The sequence below is a fragment of the Dasypus novemcinctus genome, chromosome 8 (assembly GCF_030445035.2).
Source record: "Dasypus novemcinctus isolate mDasNov1 chromosome 8, mDasNov1.1.hap2, whole genome shotgun sequence".
Classification (NCBI taxonomy): domain Eukaryota; kingdom Metazoa; phylum Chordata; class Mammalia; order Cingulata; family Dasypodidae; genus Dasypus; species Dasypus novemcinctus.
The window spans coordinates 94,497,664-94,521,705 of record NC_080680.1 but is presented as its reverse complement, the minus strand read 5'-3'; the positions used below and the strand labels follow the sequence as shown (position 1 = coordinate 94,521,705).

The window sequence follows — 24,042 nt, the reverse complement described above, 5'->3', positions numbered from 1 at the left end:
ATTTATTTATTTCCCCCCTTCCCCTCCTCCTGCCCTGCTGTTTTTGCTGTCTGTGTTGTCTTCTTTTCTCATTTTCCCTTCTCTAGGATTCACAGTGATTCAATCTGGTTTCTGCTGCACTTCACCTAGACTCTCCCCTTGTCTCTCCCTTGATGTGTCATCATCTTGCTGCATGACTCTCTTGTGTGGGCACTGGCTCACCACGCGGATACTGGCTCACCACGTGGATACTGGCTCACCGCACAGGCATGCTTCTCTTCTTCTTTCACCAGGAGGCCCCAGGGATTGAACCCGGGTTCTCCCATGTGATAGGCAGAAGGTATATTACTTGAGCTATATCCGCTTCCCTCTTTTAGCACCTTAACTATGTCATACTATTGCTGCCTTGCCTCCATGGTTTCATGTTAGAAACTAGCACTTAATCTTATCGAACTTCCCTTGTATGTGCTGAATCTCTTTTCTCTTGCTGCTTTCAGTATTCTCTCTTTGTCTTGAGCATTGGACAATTTGAAATATATATGTCTTGTAGTAGGCCTTCTAGAATTTATGCTTTTTGGAGTATGCTGCACTTTCTGGACATGTACATCCATGTCCCTCAGTAGGGTCGGGAAATTTTCAGCTGTTATTTCTTCCAACACACCTGCTGTCCCCTTTCCCTTCTCTTCTCTCTCTGGGATGCATATAAATTTATATTTTTGCATGTTTCATGATGTCATTCAAATCTGTAAGTCCTTGCTGTGTTTTTTCTATTTTTTTATCTATCTGTTCTCTGATTCCAACTGTAGTGTTTTCCACATCACTGGTTCTTCCCTCTGCCTGTTTAAATCTGCTGTTATGTGCTTCCATTGTGTTTTTTAGTTCTTACAATGTGCTGTTCATCACCATCATCAGTAATTTTTAAAGATTTATTTATTTATTTATTCTCCCCCACCAATCGTCTGCTTTCTGTGTCTTCTTGCTGTGCGATCTTCTGTGTCTCCTCGCTGTGTGATCTTCTATGTCTCCTTGTCTTCTGCATCTCTTACTGTCTCTCCTCTGTGTTGCATCATCTTGCTGCACCAGCTCTCTGCTCAGGCCAGTTTGCTGTGCAGGCCAGCACTCCTGTGCAGGCCCCTCTTTCCACTCAGGCCAGCTTTCCTTCACCAGGAGGCCCTGGAAATCATACCCTGGACCTCTTATATGGTAGACAGCCCAGTTGAGTGAGCCACATCTGCTTCCCATATCTGTTATCTTTTTATGTATGTTTACAATTTCTGCAGTAGATTCTCCCAGTGTCGTCTTAATATCCTCAGTCTCTTCCTTCAGTTCATTAAGGTGACTCATAATATTAGTTTGGACATCTCTGATTAGTTGTTCCATGTCCTGCATTTCTTCCTGTTTTTCACTTTGTTCATTGGACTGGGCCATGTCTTCTTGTTTCTCAGTATGACCTGTAATTTTTTGTTGGTGTCTAGGCATCTGTTTATCATCATGGGTTTATTCAGTTGGTTAGCTTTTCTTTCTACTCTAGGGTTTTATTTTATTTTAAATTTATTTATTTATCTCTGCTCTCATTTTTTGCCCTTGCTGTGTCTCTTTGTCTTTCTTGTTTCTTTTAGGAGGCACCAGGAACCAAATCCAGGACCTCAAGTGTGGAAGGGAGGCACCCAGTCACTTGAACCACTTCTGTTCCGGACTTTGTTGTGCCTTTCTTATTTTTCTTCTTGTGTCTCTTGTTGCTTCAGCTTGCTGCTTCCTGCTTTGTTGTGTCTCTAATTTTGTTTTTTTTTTTCCTTCTTGTGTCTCTTGTTGTGTCACCTTGCCACGCCTGCCCATTGTGCCAGCTTGCTGTCTTCTTTAGGAGGCTCCAGGAACCAAACCAGGGACATTGCGTTTGGTAGGCAAGAGGTCAATTGCGTGAGCCACATCCACTTTCCTGTAGGATTTCATTTTGTTTTTGTTCTTTTGTGTATGATAATGTTTTACTTTGACACTCTGTTCTTTCTTTTTTCCGTAAAGATTTATTTCTCTCCCCACACCCTGTTTGTTTGCTTTTGCTTTATCTATTCATCTTCTTTATTTCTTTAGGAGGTACCAGGAACTGAACCTGGAACCTACAATGTGGGAGGGAGTAGCCTAATTGCTTAAGCCACCTCCATTCCCTGCTTTGTTGTGTCTTGTTATATTTTTCCTCGTGGCACTTGTGTCATTTCACTCTGCCTACTGCTCACGCCTGCACGTCCTCTTTAGGAGGCACTGAGAACCTCTGCTCCCTGTTTCCCATTGTTTTTTTTCTTGTGTCTCTTGTTGTGTCATCTTGTATCGGCTTGCTGTGCTTGCCTGTCACATCAGCTCACCATCTTCTTTAGGAAGCACTTGGAACCGAACCAGGGACCTCCCATGTAGTAGGCAGGAGCCCAGTTGGTTGAGCCACATCTACTTCCCTGGCTTTTATTCTGTTGCTTTGCTGTTTTCTTTGTTTCCTCGAAAAAAATATTAGGACCAGAGAATAGGAAAGAGATAAGAGAAAGAGAATCATAGTAAAAGGTAGAAGAGGAACCATACAGTACCTAGGTAAATGAATAATTAACATGGGTAAGAAGTACAGAGGAGTAAGAATAAAAGAGTAGAATAGAAACAATGAAATGAAAAATAATATTGATACAAATATATAAAAAGAATTAAAAGACTTGTGAGAGGAAAAGAAAAGGAAAAAAAGGAAAAAGGTAAGAAAACAGATAAAAGAGAAAAACAAGAAAAATAGAAGACCAAACAAAGGTGGAATAAAAGAAAAACAGAAAAGAGAAGATAGGAAAATGTAGGAAACAAAGGAAATAGTGTAGCTAGAAAAATTCAGTAAAAGAAAAAAGGGGAAACGAAGGGGAAATGCAGCAAACAAGAAACAAGATAGCAACTGAAAAAAGAGAAAGAAATTTTAAAAAAAGAAAAGAAAAACAGCCTTCCCTCTTAGGCCTCTAAGGGAGCTTTTCAGGCTACCAGTGTTCCTCAGTAAATCACCCCGCAGCCTGCCCTCTGCAGGTTTTAAACCGGGTTTAGCAAGTAAAATAAGGGAAAAAGGAGGGGGATCTTTTTTCATAAAAATGATAGATCCAAGAGAAACTAATAGAAAAAGATTGTATGTTTCCTATCATAAATTATCAACTGATAGCCTGATAACCCAGTGGATCATTTCTCTATGAAGAGCCCGGACTCAAACCAGGGACTTGGTATATACAAGGCAGGAATTCCTTCACTGACCTAAACTGTCTCCTCAGGTTATTAGTTAGCCTTTCAGAAAGTTATCTGTCTTCTTTCCCTCTGGGAAAAGTTTGCCAGAGTCCTACTCATTAGGCACCTGTCTGTTCCTGCCCCTTCTGTCATCTAATTCCTCTCTTGTACACCTAGGTGTCACAACCTGCCTGAGGAGATCCCCCCAACTCCACTTCCCATCAGGTTGGGATCCCTTCGAAGATTCAGAGGGGGCTCAGCTAGCCAAATTCATGGCAAAGAAACCACTTTCTACCCTCCCAGACCCCTCTTCCTCCCAGGAAATGCCCTTCACACTCCATTCCTAGCATTGAGCCAGGGGCTACACCTAGGCTATTTGCCCTGAAGGTGGGGTATATGTGCAGCTTCCAACCACAGCGGGGAGCAACTCACAGTTTTCCTTTGGCTTCTTTATCTTTCCAGTACCCTCCTAGATGATTCAGAGCAACTTTCCTTTCTATATATATCTGAGGCAGCTTCTTCAGATAGATCTCTGCCCTCTCTCCACTGCTTTTGTTGTAAGAGGGTCAGACTCTGCCTACCCACCTCGGCTCCATTTTCCCGGAACTCCATAAAATGTCTTGACACAACTCATAGCAAATCCGAGATATTTCCCTAAATTCTGAAAATGTTCTGTTTTTTCCCCACCTAATTTTAAAACTTTTGGGTAAGAATCTTCAATTATCATTTCTCAGCAGAGATAATCCATGTTGACTGGGATGTGTTGATAAACTAGTAGTTCTTAGGTGGAAAGGTCAATTCGAGAATTTTTATGCTTTTTAGTATTTATGGGCACCACTTCTTGAAAAATCCAACTGACATTATTTAGTTGGAAGCAAGTTGCCAAGTTTCATTAAAGGTACTCAGCAATTCAGAAGTCTCTCCATCTTACTTATGCCTAAACTAATCTTTTGAATCAATTTCTGATATTTCTTGTTTTTGAATTGGTTGATGACTTCCTCTGTAATGCAGATCTTTTATTCAGCAAGCAAGTTTCTGAATCCTTGAAATAAACAATTTTCCTACCATCCATGAACTCACAGTTTAATTAAGGAAGGCAAGGTAGTTGGGGAGGAAGGGAAGGACAGGAAGGACAGGTAAGTAAATTGTTCACCAAGTGCTAGAATATCAGTTTGAGCAGAATTGTATGAGAACATGATTTGGCTTAAAAAAGACATGAAAGGCTTCAAAGAGGAGGTAGTAGTAGTTCAGCAAAGTCTTGAAAAATAATTAAGAATTTCTCAAACAAAGAAGTGATGAATAGGCATGAAAGGATAGGGAGTCAGCACCAGTGCATATGCTAGAAATGAATATGCTTGCCTTTCTTTTCCTTTTCTCCCAAGATGCAAATAGCCTTTTTGTTATTCCTTTTCTGTAATTATGAAAATAGTGTGAGCTTCATAAAGAAAATTCAGAAAAGTAAGTAAAGCCCATCATCAGTAATCCCATCATTTATCAGAAACAATCATAAGTATTTTTGTCTGTCTTCAGTTTTTTCAGGATGAGCTCACAAGCTTCTGTTCCTTATTTTTCTTTTGTAAAGTGATATATATATATATTTTTTAAAGATTTATTTCTTTCTCCACCTTCCCATCCCCCTACCCCATTGTCTGCTCTCTGCTCTCTCTGTCCATTTGCTGTGCGTTCTTCTGTGTCTGCTTGTATTCTTATTAGGTGGCTCCGGGAACTGATCCTGGGACCTCTGGAATGTAAGAGAGGTAATTACTCTCTTGTGCCACCTGTTCTGCTACATCTTATTTTCTCTCCCCTGTGTCTCTTGTTGCGTCATCTCTCTGCGCCAGTGCTCTGCGTCTGCAGGCACTTTGCTTGGGGCGGCTTTCCCATGCAAGATGGCATTTCCACACAGGGAGGCTCTCCTGCGTGAGGCCACATTCCCTCATGGGCTGGCACTCTACATGGGCCAGCTCACCGTGTGGGCCACCTTGGCTTCACCAGAAGGCCCTGGGCATCGAACCCTGGCCCTCCTATATGGTAGATGGGAGCCCAATTGGTTGAGCTGCATGTGTTTATCTGTAAAGTAATATTAATGATTACTAATGGTAACTTTAAGGTGTTACTTTGGGCATGTTTTCCTGTGATAAAAAGATGGATTCATAAGAATAGCTGTAGTTTTATGTAGTGAGGTACAAAGAAATTTAGTGATTTATCAAAGATTACAGAGCAAGTGAATGAGCAGATTTGAGATTGGTGACTATGTTATCCAATATTCAGATTGGGATTCTGGTTCATCTTTTGTGCTGTACTTTCTGACAAAACCAAAATTTATAAACCTGCTTTCTGATGTTTCATTTATACTGAAACCAAGCAAAATTACTAAATTTGAACTATTTTTGTTATCCTGTCACTACACTATGAAACAAGTAGTGGGAACTGCAGATTATTAGGAATTTGTCTTAAATTTTCTGATCATCTAGGGTTTTCTCAAGCACAAACTGTTAGTTTCTAAGCGTGCTTTCTTGAAGACATAAAAAAATCTCTTTCATAAGAGGGTCCCAAACTATCTGATGTAGCTTTGTATCATTGGCAGATCAAAGCTGGTCTAGTTCATATTGTTTGAGTGAAGGAGAGTAGGGGCTATAAAATTAGAAGTTGAAAATTAAGACCAGGAAATGAATCTGGATGTTGCTTTTGGGACATTTTGTCCTTGAATTCCCTAAAAGCATTTTTCTGGCTCTCAAGGAAATAGACTTGTAGCCAATTCTACAATATAGGTTATTATCTTTACGTATTATATTTAAAAATGACTAACATTATTGCAATAATGCTTTTTTTAATACATGAATCATGGATGGGTTCTTAGCTTTCTCTGAACTGTGAAAGTAGAAGTACTTGTTTTTTAAATTACTGTTTCCTCTTTCAAACCTCAGCTTCAGTAAGTGGGTCAGTATTCATGTAAAAATAGCTGGGAGTGGGGTGGGGTAGTTACCAACATTTACTTAGTAATTGATAGGTACTGTGAAGTGAGAATTAAATGAGGTAGTCCCTGTAAAAAAGATAGGATATAGTATCTGGAGTATATATAGTAGGTGCCAGTAATTATAATTATTTTCTTATTGGATCTTCATAACAATCCTGTGAGATGGATATTAATTTAACATCCTCAATTTACACATGAAAAAGTTTTTTGTCCAGAGTCACATAATGTTTGAGTCATATCTCAAAACCAGATGGTCTTAACTATGGAGCCCAAAGAAGGCATCTAAGTACAGCTGAAAAGGTACAACTCCAGGGACAACATTTGTATTAGTCAGGGTTCTCTAGAGAAACAGAATCAACAAGAGATATCTGTCAATAATAGTATGCGATTCTGTAAAAGTTTCTGACACATCTGTGGGGATGCACAAGTCCAGGTTCCCCAGGCAGGCAGGCTTCAGTCAGGCTGCAATGAAAGTCTAATGACTTGATGAGGTCTGGGAGATGTTGGCTGTCCAAAGAGGACCTGGGAAATTCTTTATCAATGCTGCAATCACTTCGCCTTTTAAGGGATTCAACTGATTTCGTTAAGAGTCACCCATTGCTGATGGCAGTCTCCCTGATTGATGTAATTATAACCAGCTATCTTTGATTTATCACTACAGTAATTCAGTGGTGACTAAAGTCCATAAATGCCCTTGTATTACAGTTAGCCCAGTGTTTGCTTGACCAAACAACTGGGAACAATTACCTGGCCAAGTTGACCCAATAGCCTAACTGTTAAAGGTTTGCAATAATTAACGAGCTGTAGCTCAGTTTCCCCTGATATGCAGTGGGAAAAGGCAAACCACCTCCCCTGTATCTTGAGGACAAGGCAGGCACTTTGCCACAGGTTAAATAAAGAAACCTCTTGGAGACAGGAATAAAGGGAGATAGAGATCTTCACATCTGCATATTAAAGGAAATGGAGATCTTTACCTCTACTTGCATATGAGAGGGAAACAAAGATGGAAACCTTCACTATTTATCTATCCTTTAATCCCTACAGATGAAAAGAAACTTCTGCTCCTGCAGCATTCCAAGAAGCCATAAACTCCCTCAACCCCCTCCCACTACCTCATTTGGACTCTATTCCTCTCCCACTGTCTTTTCCCTGCCTAGGAAACTTCTGTATAAATTCAAGTCCCTCCTTCCCAGAGTGGACTGAAGTCTCTCTTTAGACCCCCAACATGCTGGTGGGGGAACTGAAGTCTGTTCTTTAGACCTCCTCTTTTAGGAGAGCTTCTCAATAAATACATTTTCTGCCTGTGGTCAGTCAGTTTCCATGTCCCAGTGAATGCCATTTTTCTCCAACACTAACCATCACCATTCAAGTAAATTAGTTTGTGATGTGAATGGTGCCCCCTGGGTTTGTGCCACATGCCGGCTCTGAGCCTAGTTTTTTCCTACTACTACTAATTTTCATTTTTTTAACTACCACTTTGCTTTTTAACCAAATTATAGTTAAATTAATTCACCATTCAGTCTCTGTTTTTGGAAACATTTAGGTCTGTGTTTGAAGTCGCTGCTACTTTATGTTCATTGTTTTTCATCCAATTTTTAGAACTGTTTCTTGAACTCTCCTTTCAATTTATATGGTGTGGAGATGAATACAAATTTAATGTGACCCTTATTTGTATTATACATATTTGTTTTGCTATTCTTTATCTTCGTATTTGCGCTAAATTAAGTTGGAGGTTATTGCTAGACTTTACAATAAAGTTTGTGTTTTGCAGATTGGTTTTTGGTTCTTACCCAGTATTCTTACTATAAATGTTAAATTTTAATGTCACTTGCTTAGAATAGTGGGAAATGATTTTTTCAAGTAGATAAAGCTAAAACAAATCATTAGGATATCTTTTTCTATAAGCCAAAATTTATAGAAGATTCATACAGATTTCGTGTCTGTTCTTTGCATATATATAATACAAACATGTATTATAGGTGTGTTTGGTTCCAGTCACGGTCCAGATCCTTGAGAATATAAAGATAACTTAAAAACGGTCTATGCCATCTCACAGTGCCCAGTCCGGTTCAAGGGGCCTACTAAGATACATTCTTTCAAATAAGTAGCAATGTTAGAATAAATGTATATACTAATATTATATTCTGGAAGAGAGAGTGCTTAAACCCTGTCTAAGGCTTTAAGATCTTTGAGATTAAAGAATTTTAAGTTGTTTTATTTTATTTTTGTCTTTATTTAATGTTACATTAAAAAATGTTACATTAAAAAAAAATGAGGTCCTCATATACCCCCCACCCCCTTACCCCACTCCTCCCTCCATAACAACAACCTCCTCCATCATCATGAGACATTCATTGCACTTGGTGAATACATCTCTGATCACAGCTGCACCTCATGGTCAGTGGTTCACACCATAGCCCACACTCTCCCACAGTCCACCCAGTGGGCCATGGGAGGACATACAATGTCTGGTAACTGTCCCTGCAGCAACACCCAGGACAACTCCAACCCCCGAAAATGCCCCCACATCCCGTCTCTTCCTCCCACTCCCTACCCCCAACAGCCACCATGGCCACTTTCTCCACACCAATGCCACATTTTCTTCAATTACTAATCACAATTGTTCATGAATAGAATATCAGTAAGTCCACTCTAATCCTTACTCTATTCCTCCATCCTGTGGACCTTAGAATGGTTGTGTCTACTCCACATCTATATCAAGAGGGGGCTTAGATTCCGCATGGATGCTGGATGCAATTCTTCTGCTTTCAGTTGTAGGCACTCTTGGCTCCTTGATGTGGTAGTTGACCTTCTTCACCTCCATGTTAGCTGAGTGGGGTAAGTCCTATAAACCAGAGTGTAGGAGTTGCAAGTCTGTTGAGGCTCAGGGCCTGGCTATCCCGTGGTCAGTCCAGAGATTCAGGTCCCCTGGGTATACATTAAACCCCAGCACCAACTACAGATCTGTTAAACGTAACAGGGGAGACTTGTGGACAGAGATCACATCTGAACCCAGCTCCATCACACAGAAACACAAACTCCAAAGAAGGGCCAACTGACATGGCACTGAACTCCATCGCCATGACCATAGAACCTGTGGGTCTCTGTAGCCCTCAGAAGAACCAACACTTGGAGTTGTATCTACTTTATCTGTCTCTGGGACTCTGCTGAGGTGTGCATAAGGGCAACCCCTCTGATAACCTCCTGGCTCTTTTTGGAAACTCATAGCCATATAAACTCATTTGTCCTTTTCATTTCCCCCTTTTATTCATGTCAAAAAGCATTTTTAACTCCTGGTATAATACGTAGACTGAGATAGTCTGCTGGCCCGAGTTGACCCTTTTATTCAAGGTCATTTTCTAGTTACATCATCAGCTGATACTTAGTAGTAATCCTTCGGCGCCAGGGAGGCTCATCCCCGGGAGTCATGTCCCACGCTGGGGGGAAGGCAACACAGTTACATGCTGAGTTTGGCTTCAAGACTGGCCATATATGAGCAACATGGAGGCTCTCAGGAGGTAACTCGTAGGCACCCTGCAGCTCTAGGCCTTGTTCTTATTTCAGGTGCACAGGCTTACAAGCATAGTCATTAGTATCAAGGGCTCATCGTTGGACCTTTCTTCTTTTTTGGTCTTTGCCATTGCACTTGGGGGATTGTTGTTGTTCCTTTAGGGACTGTGATAGAGCTCCCCTGTCTAGGAACTCAGCACTGTCTCAGTTGTTGTTTTTAATTGTAACCACTGTGAAAATATCCAAACATTTTTATGTACCTTGGATATATGGCCTGGAGAACTCCCTGCCAACCATGTGTCCCCTGTCAGTAACATCCCACAACAGTATTCCTCTTCTGCCATTGTTGAACCTCTCTGTAATCCAAAACTTCTTAAAAAATGAAGCCCAATGTATTGCCAGGTTCCATTAATAGTAAAATGGAATACAGCGATGAGTTTAAAGGTTAGATATAGAATACATATTAATTTAGAAAAATTTAGGTAAAAATAAATTGGGGTATCAAAAAATTAAAAAATGCAAAAGCTTTTGTTTTTGATGTTTTGCCTTCCATCAGTGCTATTGCCCTGTATGCAAATTGGCAAGGCAATTTCTTCCATCTTTTCCTCAGTGTCTACATCCTTTCTTTTTCTTTTTTTCCCAGTGATTATTACGCTTATCTTCACAGAAGTTTTAGATCACAGTAATTCATATGTACAATATATAGTACTTCCACATAGCCAACATAAATCCCTTTTCCCTTCCACAGCAATAATCTTTTTACATGTTCATACTATATTTACTGAAACTGATGTACAGATATTGAGACAGTAGCTTTCAAACAAGGTAACATTTGGGTTTACATTGTGATTTATATTTTAGACTATACAATTTTCTAAATTTTTAGTTATCTTATGTTTTACATTATGATTTACATTTTAGCCAATCAGCCCCTATACATTTTTGGTGTAATTTAACATGTCTTATATCCGTCCTTGTGTACTCTTGTGGAACACTTCTGTTGCCCACACAGTTAAATTTTTTCCATCTATTCAATACCTCTTTCCCCCTTCCCTTAGGGCCCACAGTGACAGTCAATCTTCATTCTTGAAGGGCCATGTTCAGAGATACTTGCAACAGTGTTGAGGGCTTGACATGCTCAACTGTCTAATGCATTGAGAGCCACCATTTCTCTCGAGAGATACAATTCTCTCTATTTGAGAACATCAGTCCTCCCCAGGATGTGGGTATACCTTCACTCTCATTATATGGGTCTCTATCCAATGATATAACCCACTATGGCAAAATGATCACTCACACACTCCCTTTAAGTTGTTTTTAAAGGATACTCAGGAAAAGCAGAGGAAGACATTCCAAGAAAGGGAAGAGTCTGCGCTTAGTATGGAAGCTTGACAGTCTATAATGTGTCCTGGGAAAGTTGAGAAGTTTGGTGTGACTGATGGAAAATTGGAAAGGTACTTTGGGCAGGGTTGAGAAAAGTCTCATAATATACTTAGGAATTTGAGCTTTATTCTACCGGCATGGAAGAACCATGGAAATATTTAAATGTAAGGCAGTACTTGATCACAACAGTGATTTGCAGTTTTAAGTAACTTCAATAGCCATATAAAGATAGATCAGAGGGAGGGATGGAGGAGAGAAACCACTTTCTTTACAGTAGGCTGGAGTGAAAAGAAAGAGCCTGTACTCTGAACTGTTATGCGAAGATAGAAGGTGGGGGAAATGCATGAAAATTGAGCAAGTATCATTAGGATATTTGAGTAGTATGAGAAGAATTATGGATGAGTGAGATTTTTTGTCCATTGTGTGGATAGTAGTGAAATTTATTGACATAAGAATATAAAATCCTCATGATTGGGGAATGAACAGTAGTCTAAAGTAGACTTATTATTCTAGTATAGACTTACCTTTATGCTAGCAATGGAAGAACTTTTATCATTGATATAAAGGCAGTGGCCACCACAGGTTCTGAGGGGAGGGAGAGGGAAAATAGGTGTAATATGGGGGCATTTTGGGAGACATTAGAATTATCCTGCATGGCATTGCAATGATAGATACAGGCCATTATACATTTTGTCTTAACCTATAACATTGTGTGGGGCAGATTGTAAAGTATAATGTAAACTATAGTGCGTGGTTAGCAATGCTTCAGTATGTGTTCATCAGTTGTAACAGATGTACCACACTAATGAGGGGTGTTGTTAATCTAGGAAAGTGGGGAAGAAGGAGAGAGTGGGACATATGGGAATCTTCAGTATTTTTCATGTAACATTTATGTGATCTAAAGCTTCTTTTAAAATAAAAATTTTAAATTTTTTAGTTGAAAGAAAAAATACGGGAGGGAGATCAGACGATGAGTTAAGTTCTATACAGAGTAAGTTTGGAATATCTAGCTGGAGGTGTCTGTCCAATATGGTTCTTGAGCTCAAGACAGAAAAGAGTTATAGATACAGACTCTGGATTGTTTGTATATTGTTGGGAGTAAATATCAGTGGATACCATGAGATGACATGAAACTGTATAAAATGAGGTTAATGGCAAAGACAGACTCTTGGATCAACTTTTTGAGGGACAGATAGAGGAAAAAAACACTGTTCTCCATACATCTTCTAGAGAAACTGCATTCTATTGTATTTTAAGTCAAGTTTATTGAGGTAAAATTTACATACAGTAAGATGCACCCCTTTGAGCTGTACAGTTCTGAGTTTTGATAAATACAAAGTCATGTAACCAGGACCACAGTCAATATATAGAATATTTTCATTACTCCAGAAATTCCTCTTGTATCTCTTATTTTAGTCCTCTCACCTACTTCCCAGCTTCTGACAACTGCTGATCTGATTTATATCCTGTAGTTGTACCTTTTCCGGAATGTCATATAAATGGAATTTAAAAATATGTAGTCTTTTATGTCGGGCTTCTTTTATTTAGGATAATCCTTTTGAGATTTATCCATGTTGTTGGCATGTATTAGTAGTTCGTTAATTTTTTTTTTCAAGATGGTTATTCACCCCTACCCCCCACATGGTTCCCTTTTGTTTGCTTGTTGTTTTTTTACTTATTTTTTCTCATTGCCTGCTTGTTGTGTTTTGCTCATTGTCTGCTCTTGTCTGTTTGATTTTTCTCTCTAGGAGGCACTGGGAACTGAACCCAGGACCTCCCAGATGGGAGGTGGGCACTCACTGCTCATTTGTTTTTGCTCATTTGTTTGTTTGTTTGTTTTAATCCCCCCTGCCCCCCCCCCCCCCCCCCCCCCGTGGCTTGCTTGCTGTCTGAGCTGTCTGTGTCCATTCACTGGGTGTTCTTCTGTGTGTCTGTTTTTTTTTTTTTTATCCTCCCCCCCCCCCCCCAAAACAGCTTGCTTGTTGTCTGCTCTGTGTCCACATTCGCTGCATGCTCTTCTTTGTTTTTACTTGTCTCCCTTTTTTGTTGTGTCACCTTGCTGAGTTGGCTCTCCATGGTGCTTGCAGGCCGGTGGCTCTCCATGGCATGCGGGCAAGTCCGCCTTCACAAGGAGGCCCTGCGACAGGAACCCAGGGCCTCCCATATAGTAGATGGAAGCCCAACTGATTGAGCCACAGCTGCTTCCCTGCTCATTTGTTTTTGCTTGTTGTTCGTCTTCTTTAGGAGGCACTGGAAACCAACCTAAGACCTTCCATATGGGAGCTGGCGCTCACTCCTTGAACCATATCCTCTCCAAGTTTATTCCTTTTTATTGCTGTGTATCATTCCATTATATAGATATATTGCATTTAGTTTATTCACTAGCTGATGCCCATTTGGGTTGTATTCCATTTTGGGCAGTTATAAATAATGCTTCTATAAACATTAACAGTCATATGTATAGACATATGTTTTTGTTTATGTTTTTTTTTTTGTTTTAAAGATTTATTTATTTCTCTCCCCTTCCCCCCCCCACCCCAGTTGTCTGTTCTCTGTGTCTATTTGCTGTGTCTTCTTTGTCCGCTTCGCTTCTGTTGTTGTCAGTGGCATGGGAATCTGTGTTTCTTTTTGTTGCGTCATCTTGTTGTGTCAGCTCTCGGTGTGTGCGACACCATTCCTAGCCAGGCTACGCTTTTCTTTCGCGCTGGGCAGCTCTCCTTTTGGGGTGCACCCCTTGCGCGTGGGGCTCCCCTACGCGGGGGACACTCCTGCATGGGGCAGCACTCCTTGCATGCATGAGCAGTGCGCATGGGCCAGCTGCACACTGGTCAAGGAGGCCCGGGGTTTGAACCGCGGACCTCATATGTGGTAGATGGATGCCCTAACCACTGGGCCAAGTCCGCCACCCTATATATGTTTTATTTTTCTTGTGTAAACACCCAGGAGTGAGTCATATTGTAAATATGTTTAATTTTATAAGAAACTGCTCTAGTGACTATACTGTTTTGCATTTCTGCCAGCAATGTATGTGAGTTTCAGTTGGTGCACATACATACTTGCCAGGACTTCATACTGTAATGGATGTTTTGTTTTAATTTTAGCCATTCTTATAGGTGTATAGAGGTATATCATTGTGCTTTTAATATCACTTATGACTAGTGATGTTGATATTCTTTTCCTTGTGCTTCACTGCCATCTGTATGTTTGGGTGGAGAGTGTCTGTTCAAATATTTGGCCCATTTTTTTAAAAATTGGCTTGCTTGTATTATTATTTTCTTATTATTGTTATTACAGGTGTTCTTCGTATAACCTGGATACAAGTCCTTTATCAGATATATGTTTTTCAAATCATATTTTCTGTCTTTTTGTTCTTTTATCAATAGCTTGTCTTTTTGTTTTCTTAACAATGTCTTTTTTTATTTTTGAAACAAGATTATTTAAACAAGATGCTTGACTTGAAGGGAAATTTCTTTTGGAATAATTTATCCCTATTTAAAGATAGATTGCCCTGCATGTAACAGTTATATACAACAAGTATATAAAATTGACCATGCTTTTACAATGATACATGAAAACATTAAAATTCTCTAATTGGACAAAGTGTCCAAAAATTTTTTATATTGGTGGTTTTTATAAAGCAGTGAGTGCAAACTGTCTGACTGGAATATAACAACTGAAAGCATGCCACTAATAGAGAAAGGGGTTATTTTCACAGAACCAGTGTTTTTCCCCATCCCGTAGTCCATTTGATATTGATCAAAGCATACCATTTGACAGTTAAAAAAAGGAAAGGGAATATGCTTGTACACATACATCAATTACTTTATGTAGACAATAATTTGACAAGGAAGGGGAAAGTGAAAGAATAGAGAAAACTATACTAGAGTAGTCAGGAGGTAGTGGAACCAAGTAGTGGTTTTTCTCTGGAGTATAGTAGCAAGCTCCCCTAATTTTATTTCATTTTTCATTTATTTATTTAATTATTTATCCCCCTTTCTGCTCCTTTTTTTCTTTTTTTAAGATTTATTTATTTATTGTTTGCTCCCTTTTTGCGCTTGTTATTTGCTTCTTTTCTGTTTGTTTTTTTTTTCTTTAAGAGTCGCAGGGAACCGAACCTGGTACCTCCCATGTGGAGGCTGGTGCTTAACTACTTGAGCCACATCCACTCCCTACTCGTTGTTTGGTATTTGCTTGTTGTCTGCTTGCTGTTTTTGCTCTGTGTCTGTTTATGTCTTCTTTTTTTTTTGCTCCATGTCTGCTTGTTGTTTGTCTTCTTTAGGAGGTAGTGGGACCCAAACCCGGAACCTCCCGTGTGGGAGGCGGGTGCTCAACTGCTTGAGTCATGTCTGCCCCCCAATATGTATTTTATTATTAGAGAAGTTATGAGTTTCAAAACAATCATGCATAATGTGCAGAATTCCCATACATCACCCCTCCACGAACACCTTACATTGTTGTGAAACATTTGTTACAAATTATGGAAGAACTTCAGACTATTATCACTAACTATGGTCCATGTATACACTTGGTATACTTTTCCCATATACCCTGTATTATTAACACTATGTATTAGTATTGAAGATGTTTTATAGTTCATAAGAAAACACTCTCATATTTGTACTGTTAACCACAGTCCATCAGCCACCACATAGTTCATTGTGTTGTACAGTCCCCTGCCTTGTACAGTCTGTTTAAAGTAAACACTCATTGGCTCTCACTTTTATCACAAAGTTGTGCAGTTATCACCCCAGTAAACCTTTGAATGTTTTCTTTTGTTCAAAAGAAAAAATCCCATACCCACCTAATATTGGCCATTATTATTGATATAGTAATTTCTTTGACATTGATGTAAGAGTATTACAATATTGCTGTTAACTCTAGCCCATAAGTTACATTAATTGTATTTTTCCCATGCATCACCATATTCTTACCACCTTGTAATAGCGATGTACATTTATTTTAGTTCATAGAAGAACATTATTGTATTTGTACTAGGAACCATAATCCTCATCCTCCTCCAGCTTTGCTGTTATTCAGTCTCTAGATTATTCTCTAGCTTCCTTTCATTTAAAATTTAAATCCCTAGACTACCTCTTTCCGTCACAATCCCATTTTTAAACCAGCGGTGTTAATTATACTCCCTATAATGTGTTACCATCAACTCTATTCATTTCCACACTTTTAGAGTCAAGCTAATTGAAAATTCTACAAACATTAAGCACCAGTACCCTTTCTCAGCCCTTGTCCTATCTCCTAGTAACCTGTAATCTAGGTTTTAATTTCATCTGCTTATTCTTCATATTTAGTTCCTATATAATATTTGTCATTTTATGTCTGGCTTATTTCCCTCAGCATAATATCCCAAAGATTCATCCATGTTATTATTATATGTGTCCTAATTTCATTCTTCGTAGAGCAGCATGGTATTCCATTGTACCTATATACCACATTTTGTTTATCCATTCATTGGTTGATGGACACTTGGGTTGTATCCAACTTTTGACAACTGTGAATAATGCCAATATGAACATGGGTGTGCAAATGTCTTTTTGTGGCATTGTTTTCAGTTCTTCTAGATATAGTCCTAGGAGAGAAATTGCCAAATCATACGGCAATTATATATTTAGCTTCCTGAGGAACGGCCAAACTGTCTTCCACAGAGACTGCACCGTTCTACATTCCTACCAGCAGTAAAGACGTGTTCCTTTTTCTCCACGTTTCCAGTACTTAATGTTTTCTGTTTTTATAAGAATGGGCATTCTGTGAGGTATGAGTTGATATCTCATTGTTTTGATTGACATTTCCCTAGTAACTCGTGATTTTGAATTTTTCTTTTTAAAGATTTATTTTATTTATTTCAACCTCTCTTATTGTTTACGCTCACTGTATCTGTTCATTGTGTGCTCATCCTCTTTTTCAGGAGGCACCGGGAAATGAATCCTGGATCTCCCATGTGGGAGGGAGTTACCTAATCGTTGAGTCACCCTCCGCTACCTGCCTTTGTTGTGTCTCTCATTATGTTTTCCTTCTTGTGTCTCCTGTTATGTCATCTTGTTGTGTCAGCTCGTTTTCTGTAGGAGACACCAGTAACAACCCAGGACCTCCCATGTGGTAGCGGTAGCTCAATCTTTTGAGCCACATCTGCTTCTCTGAATATTTTTTTGTGTGCTTTTTCATAAGTTTTTTTACCCATTTTTAAATTGGATTGCTTTTTCCTTTATTGTTGAATTGTATGATCTCTTTATATAGCGTGGAAATCAAACCCCTATTGGATATGTGATTTCCAGATATTTCCTTCATTGAGTGGGCTGCCTTCATCTTCTTGAAAAAGTCTTTTAAAGCAAAATACTGTTTAATTTTGGAGAGGTCCCATTTATCCATTTTGTTTTTCATTGCTCATGCTTGTGGTTTAAGAATTAAGTAACCACTGCCTACCACTAGGTCTTAAAGATGTTTCCCTACATTTTCTTCTAGGAGTTTTGTTTTCTGCTTTTATATTTAGGTCTTTAAAAGATCTTGAGTTAATTTTTGTATTAGGTGTGAGATAGGGCTCTTCTTTCTTTCACGTAAGGATATCCAGTTATCCCAGTACCGTTTGTTGAATAGAGTGTTCTGCTCTAGCTAGGTGTGCTTAACAGCCTTCTCAAAAATCACTTGACCATAGTCAGTTCAGTTCTATTGGCCTATATGCCTACCTTTATGCCAGTACCATGCTGCTGTTACCACAGTGGAAAGTATCATAATTTAAAGTTCGGGGAAACGGACTTTGGCCCAGTGGGTAGGGCATCCGTCTGCCAAATGGGAAGTCCGCGGTTCAGACCCCGGGCCTCCTTGACCTGTGTGGAGCTGGCCATGCGCAGCGCTCATGCGCGCAAGGAGTGCCGTGCCACGCAAGGGTGTCCCCCGCGTAGGGGAGCCCCACGCGCAAGGAGTGCGCCCGTGAGGAAAGCCGCCCAGCGTGAAAAGAAAGAGCAGCCTGTCCAGGAATGGCGCCGCCCACACTTCCCGTGCCGCTGACGACAACAGAAGCGGACAAAGAAACAAGACGCAGCAAATAGACACCAAGAACAGACAACCAGGGGAGGGGGCGGGAATTAAATAAAAATAAATAAATCTTTTAAAAAAAAAAAATTTAAAGTTCGGAAGTGAAAGTCTTCCAAGTGGAGAAAGAGCCCTGAGCATTTGAGAATTTATATTCTACTTGTTCGGGTTGCAGTATGTATGTCTGTTAGGTTTAGTTTATCATATTATTCAATCTCTCTATTTCTTTATTGAGCCTCTGCCTAGATGATCTGTCTAATGATGAGAGTGATATATTGAAGTCTCCAATTATTATTGTAGAGACATCTATTTCTTTCTTAAGTTTTACCTCATGTACCTTGGGGCATCCTGATTAGGTGCATATACATTTATGATTGTTATTTTTTCCTGGTGAATTGTCCCTTTTATTAATATACAGTGTCCTTCCTTATCTCTAATAACAGCTTTTCCTATTTTTTTTTTTTTTTTAGCTTTGCCTTTAATGTCATTTTCACCTGATACAAATGTAATGCTTAGGCTAATGTGTCAACTCGGCCAAGTAATGACACTCAGTTATTTGGTCAAGCAACCACTGGATAGTTGTAATAGAAAGGCATTTCGTAGGCTAGTGTTGCTTTTTTTCTTTTTATTTACCCCCCTTCCCCCAGATGGTTCTGTCGTCTCTCTGCTCAGTGTTTGATCTCCTTTTCCAGGATGCAACGGGAACCGAACCCAGTTCCTCCCACATGGGTCATGAGTACCCAACGGCCTGAGCTACATCTGCTCCCTGCAGGCTGTGGCGTCTGCTGGCTTGTGGCACCTGCTCATTGAGGCAGGTGCAGTGTTTAGCTCATTGTGGTGGGTCCTGTGTCTGCTCGTCTTCTTTAGGAGGCACTGATAACAACCCGGTACCTCCCATGTGATAGGTAGGCACCCAGCTGGTTCGCTTCCCAACCAGAGATTCTTAACTAGGGATCCATGGAACGATTTCATGGCGTCCGTAAGCTTGAATTGAAAATTCAAAACCTCATTATTCTTGTGGAGACATGTTGCTGCAGGTATGATGTATTTATTAAATAATACACTGTATAGTGTGAACTTAGTAAGGGGTCTATGGTTTTCACTTTACTGGCAAAGGGGTCTGTGGAACAAAAAAGGTTAAGAACCCCCATCATAGACTTTATTCATCAGTGAGTTAGTTGCATTGATGGCTGGTTCCATCATCAGTCAATTGAGATCACCACCAACAATGAGTGATGTCTCATCCAGTCAGTTGAAGGCCTTAAAAGGAGAAGTGATTTCAGCATTCAGAGAGAGAATCCCCATGTCTGCTTCAGATAGCCAGTGTCTCCTGGAGATTTCCACATGAACCTTCGTATGAGTCCCTGGTTTGAATCCTGTGCTATGGAATTTGGACATGTGCATCCCCAAGGGTGCATGAGACAATTTTATAAAATTTCATGCTATGTACAGGTATCTCCTCTCAGTTCTGTTTCCCTTGAGAACCCTGACTGATAAAATAAATATAGCTACTCCAATTGTTTGGGTTTTTTTTTGGGTCACTGCATGCGTGGAGTATCTTTTTTCCCAGCTTTTCACTTTCAATTTATCCTCAAATTTAATGTGAATCTTCTGTAGACAGCATATAGATGGCTTATATGTTCTTATCCATTCCACTAGTCTGTTTCCTTATTTGGGGAATTTAACCCTTTAACATTCAATGTTATTACTGTAAAGGCAGTTCAACCATGTTGATTTTTGGATTTTATCTGTCGCATCTTATTTTCACCACTTTTTACGCTTTTACCTACTGATCTAATCTTCATTTCTAGACTCTCTTCCAAGCCCTATCTCCTGTCTTGTATTTTCTGTCTGTAGCATTTCCTTTAGTGTATCCTGCAAAGTCAGTCTCTTGGTTACAGACTCTCAGTTTCTGTTTATCTGTGAATATGCAAAAGTCACCGTCATTTTTGAAAGACAGTCTTGCTGGATATAAGATTCTTGACTATAAGTTTTTCTCTTTCAGTATATTAATTCTATCATGCACTGCCTTCTTTCCTTTATGGTTTCAGATGAGAAATCAGCAGTTAATCATACTTAGTATCCCTTTTATGTGATGAATCACTTCTCCCTTGCTGCTCTCAGCATTCTTTTTTTATCTTTGGCATTCAACATTATAATTAATATGTGTCTTGGAGTATGTCTATTTGGGTTTATTTGGATGGGAATACATTGTGCTGCTTGGACACATATCTATGTCCTTCAGTCGGCTTGGGAAATTTTCTACCATTCTTTCCTCAAATATTCCTTCTGCCCCTTTTCCTTTCTCTTCTTCTTCTGGGACACCCATGACATGTATGTTTGCCTGTCTCTTGTCATCATTTAGTTTCCTGTGACCCTGTTGAATTATCTTTTCTTTCGTATGTTCATTTTTAGTGCCCATGTCCTCAAGCTCACTAATCCTTTCTTCTGCCTCTTCTACTCTTCTGTTATATGCCTCCAGGATATTTTTAATTTCATTTATTGAAGATCTGCTGTTTTTCTGTTTATGCTTTCAAATTCTTCTTTGTACTCTCCCAGTGTTGTCTTGATGTCCTTAATCTCTTTAGCCATCTCATTGGCTTTATTAAGGAGATTTGTTTGAATATTTATGATTAGTAGTTTCAGCTCTTTTCTGTTGTCTGGAGGCTTAGTTTGTTCCTTTGGACTATATCTTCCTGTTTCTTGTTATGGATTGTAATTTTCTGTTGGTGTTTCAGCATCTGATTTACTAGATGTATTTATTCTCGGCACAGTTTCTTTAATCTAGGGCTTTCTATTTATTTGACTTAATGCTAAAGCACTTCTTTGCTATTTGGTTCAACTTAATTTGGAAATTTGTAGTGGCTCATGTTTAGCCAATCTAAATTTTTTTCAGCTGGTTTTCATTTGTTTCTTGCCCTTTCTCCCTTGCTGATTGCAGAATAGGAGCCAAGGGTGTGGTTGGTACTGTAAGCCATGGAGGCTGAAGCTGCCCATGTTGCCCTAGGAACTGATGAAGCTTCTTCCACATTTCTTCCCTGCCAGGGAGAGGGACAGAGCCACCACTTTGTGTTGTAATCCAAGTTGAACAGGCCAAACCATCTGTAGTTGCCCAGAGAGACTGATGAAGCTCCACATCCCTTCCTCCTTTGCCTTGGACAGGGATGGAGCCCCAGGTATAAGCAGCACACTAAACCATGCAGTTCTAAACTGATCACAGTTGCACAGGTTGACTGGTGAAACATGGACCTCTCCTCCTTCCTTGCCAGGGGTGGGGATAGAGCCTCTGATGTCCCCATCAGTCTAGTTCATGCAGGCCAAAAGCAACTTCAGTTGCCCAGAGAGGCTGAGTGAGTACTGTCTATCCTCCTGTCCTGTCAGAGGCAAGGATGGAGTCATAGATGTGTCCAACACTCTAGTGACTAGTCCATGTAGTCTGACAGTGGCTGCAGTTGCCCAGAGAGGCTGAGGAAACACCCCCACACCCCTATCCTATTGGGGATGGGTTTGTAACCACAGGTTTCCCCAGTAGTCTAGGAAAACCGCCATCCCCCTCCTTATCTATTGGGGTGGAGATGGAGCCACAGGTGTTTAATACTCCAGTCCCTGTAGGCCGAAACTGCCTGCAGTTGCTGGGAGAAGCTTCAAGAGCACTGTCCCTTCTGACCTTTCGGGGTGGGGATGGAACCACAGGAGTACCCAATAGTCTAGTCCATGTGGGCTGAGAGCACCTGCAGTTGTCCAGAGTACCCCCCCTCCTGTCTTGTTGGGGGTTGGGATAGAGCCACCTGTGTCGAACAGTTCAGTTTATGTGGACTGAAAGTACCCGCAATTTCCAGGGAGGCTGGAGAAGCAAACTTTTTTTTTTTTTTTTAATTTTATTGAAGTATATCACTAATACATGAAAACAGTAAATGTATAGTAAAAGTGAACTTATAAAGCAAACGTGTATAACATCATACAGGGGGTTCAATACATCACCCCACTGCCAACACCTTGCATTGTTGTCAACATTTGTTACAAATTTTGAAAGAATGTCATCAAAATTTTATTGCTAACTATAGTCCATATCTTACATTTGATGTATTTTTATCCCAAGCCACCCTGTTATTATTTTTTAAAATATATTTTTATTACAGAAGATGTGAACTTACAAAACATGTATGTAGAATTCCCATACATTACCCCTTCGCCAACACACCACATTGTGGTGGGATGTTATGAGATGATATCATCAAACTGTTACCAGCCATGGTCCATAGCATACATTTGGCACACTTTTTCCATATTCCCCCCTCCCTCCCATTACCAATACAGTACATCTTCGGCATTGTTCTAAGATTATTACAGTATTTTTGCTAACCACAGTCCATAGGTCACACAGTTCTATTTTTCCCATGTTTCTCCACATTCCCACCACATTGCAGTTGTGACATACATCTTCTCTAGCTCGCAGGAGGAGACACTTGTATCTTACCATCAGCCACAATTCTCATCCACCACTGGGTTCACTGTGTTATTCAGTCCCTAGATAATTCTTTAGCTTTCTTTCAATTGACTTTTATTTTTTTTTAAAGATTTATTTATTTTACTTTATTTATTTACCCCTCCTTGTTGTTTGCACTTGCTGTCTTTTCTCAGCTCTCCACGGTTGTGCAGGCTAGATTGCCTTCACCAGGAGGCCCCAGGAATCGAACCCAGGGCCTCCCATATGGTAGATGGGAGTCCAAATGCTCAAGCCATATCTGCTTCCCTCAGTTGACTTTTACATCTCTAGACTACCTTTTTCAGCCACATTCCCATTTATAAACCAGCAAGAATGCTCCCTTTTTAGTATTCACTTCCTATCTGCTGCTGGAACACGTCAGCTGTGTAGTTGTATTTGCTTCACTGATTGGCTGCCCATCAAATCAATCTGATCTGCCTCATTGACAAACCCTGTTCTTCACAGTGGTATATGCCTCTTTTTTTTTTTTTTTTAAGATTTAGTTTTATTTATTCCCCCACCCCCATTGTTTGCAGTTGCTTTCTGCTCTCTGTGTCATTTGTTCTGTGCTCTCTGTGTCTGTCTGTCTTCTCTTTAGGAAGCATTGGGATCCGAACCTGAAGTCTCCCACGTGGGGGAGAGGTGCTCAGTAACTTGAGCCACCTCAGCTCCATGCTTTGTTGCATCTCTCATTGTCTTTCTTCTTTGTGGCTCTTTGTTGTGTCATCTTGTTGCATCAGCTTGCTTTGCCTATCTGTCACACCAGCTTACCTTCTTCAGGAGGTATCAGGAACTGACCAGTACCTCACATATGGTAGGCAGGAACTCAGTCACTTTAGCCACATCTGCTTTCCAGTACATGCCTCTTACCCTTAAACTGAACCATAGAACTATCCTGTCCCACTACCTTCAAGTCAATATGATCATTGTTCTCACTTTTGATTCATTCCTTGGGTTTTCCATTGGCCATATTGAGAGCCAGAGTCTCCCGAGTTTCATCTTCACAAAAGAGGTCCCAGGTCTTCATCAGATGGGCTCACAAGCAGGAGGACGTAGCACTAGTGGAGGAGTTCCTTCTGTGTTCATATGTTCCTTCTGCCCCCCCCCAGTGCCTTAACAATGTCTTTCGATGAGTAGAAGCTTATAATCTTGATAAAATCCATTTAATTAATGTCGTCTTTTATGGTTTGTACTTTTTGATTCCCAAGTGTCTAAAGATCACAAAGATTCCCCCCATCCCTGAGATGGCTCCCTCGTCTGTCTACTCGCTGTGTCTGCTTTCTGTGTCTGCTCACTTTTCTTTAGAAAGCACTGTGATCTGAACCTATAAATCTGTTGCATAGCCGGGATTAAGAAACATTGACTGGTAAGATTGGTTCCCAGAATGTAGTCCCTGGACTAGTTGCATTACTAGCTCCTGAGAAGTTTTTAGAAATGC

The 24,042-nt window shown here is 40.0% G+C and overlaps 1 protein-coding gene across 9 annotated transcripts in view; it reads left to right on the top strand.

Moving 5' to 3' along the window:
* Positions 1-24,042, top strand: part of RABGAP1 (RAB GTPase activating protein 1) — a 206,333-nt gene that overhangs the window by 31,245 nt on the left and 151,046 nt on the right. The window lies entirely within an intron of this gene.